Below are 1,850 nucleotides of genomic sequence, written 5' to 3' on the forward strand. Positions count from 1 at the left end.
ACTTAAGAAGCTGAGTTTACTAGACAAGCATCATACTAAATTGATTCCAACAATCTTTTGTTGGAGTCCCAACAACGAGCTTACGTGGATTTTACATAGAGCTTGTGTGAATCGAGATAGCCGAAATGTGAGAGTCAAACCAAATGAAATCAAAATATTAAATAGTTGAATCTCTTTCAAAGTATCAATTATTTTGAATGAATCAATACTAAACTTTGGTCAATTCCATTGATTTGGAGACCGCCGGCCAAATGGTTTATAAACTAACAAAAATAATCGTTAGATGTATCATAAATTTAACAAATAGTCATAGTTCACAAGTTAGGTGTAGGAAAAACCATGTGGTTTTGCTAAGCCCAAATCCAAACGAAGAATTTTGTTTGAATCTTCAATAAACAATGGGTGAAAAATGAAAAGGAATCAATATTCAACTCATATTCGCCTATATATATTTCCAGGCATTCAATCAAGACTAACACAAACCCTTGTTCCACAAACACTACGAGGGAATCAAGAGAGCAACGTTCTAAGTTTTTGCTCAAAACAAGAAGAAAAAATGGAGGTTTCATCCGAGGAGGTAAAAACCTTCTATGGTCAAAGTGATGGCTTAGGTGAGGATTCTTCCGGTTTACCCATCTCCCAATCCCTTGGGGAACTTTGGGCATTTACCAAATTTAAATTACTCGAACTACAATTTTCACACCGTATCGAGACATTTGTGACATCGCTCGCTAGATGTGTTCCTTGACCGATTAAGAGCAGTGACGGTGGTGGCCAAACCAACTAGGATATATGAATCGAAGCTATATGTATACGAAGTTTAAAGTTGAGAATAACTTGGGGTATATAGTTTGATAATTCTATGTAACATAATAATGTTCCTCTCAGCTCCCTAGTTTATATATATTATATTTGTGTTATTTTTTTAGTGCTTTTTTGTTTGACCCATTTATTTTATTATTATTTTATTTTGAGAATATGATGCTTGTGGTTTTAAGGTAAAGTTTATAACGTAAATAATTACATTAAAAACTTAGGATTAAAATTAAAATTAATCTTAATTGCCTATAATAATGTTTATTTGTTTATCAATTATATAACATTAATATTTTGATTGTTTTAAAATAAAATATTAATACTTTTGAGTAATTAATTTGTCGATTAAAATATATTTATAAATTAATATTAAACTTTTTTAGTAAATTAAATAATATAAATTTATATTAGTAAACAAGAGGCTATTAGCATCATACTAATAAATTAATTATATATAATTGTTCAAAGTAAATATAGTTTAGCATTATAGCATAAACAACTTCGCTTATCAAGTCACAACAATTACACTGTTTCATCCCATTTGGACGGTTTGGGAAAAGAGAGGAGTCGGACACCAATATAAAAGGGAGGCCTCTAGGCTTATTGAGTCACAACAACTACACCGTTTCATTCCATTTGGGCGATTTGATGCCGGTCAAATAATACATTTGTTTTTTAAGGCTTTAGCTCAACTTCTACGCTGATCTGGCTTGGGTCTGATATGTTGGAACATTTCCTTACATTTTTTAATTTTCAAGAGGCGTCTTTGACACTTAGGAGGTGTTTAAGGTTAGCATGACTCATTTTTAATAAATTTAAATTAGTTGAAGTTAAGTTTAGATTGTTTCATGAAAATTAGGTTAGTAATTTGAAGCTATGTTTAGATTATTGGAGGAAAATTAAGTAGAGTTTAAATTATTTCATGGAAATTAGGTGAGTCAATTTTCCACAGAGAGAACTAGAATTGAAGGAGAAGCTTTAAAGTAGCACATGATGGGCAGTGATTTTGATTTAGGCTAACAAGTAAATGACTT

This window comes from Cucurbita moschata, unplaced genomic scaffold (genome assembly GCF_002738365.1).
Source record: "Cucurbita moschata cultivar Rifu unplaced genomic scaffold, Cmos_1.0 Cmo_Scf00058, whole genome shotgun sequence".
Classification (NCBI taxonomy): domain Eukaryota; kingdom Viridiplantae; phylum Streptophyta; class Magnoliopsida; order Cucurbitales; family Cucurbitaceae; genus Cucurbita; species Cucurbita moschata.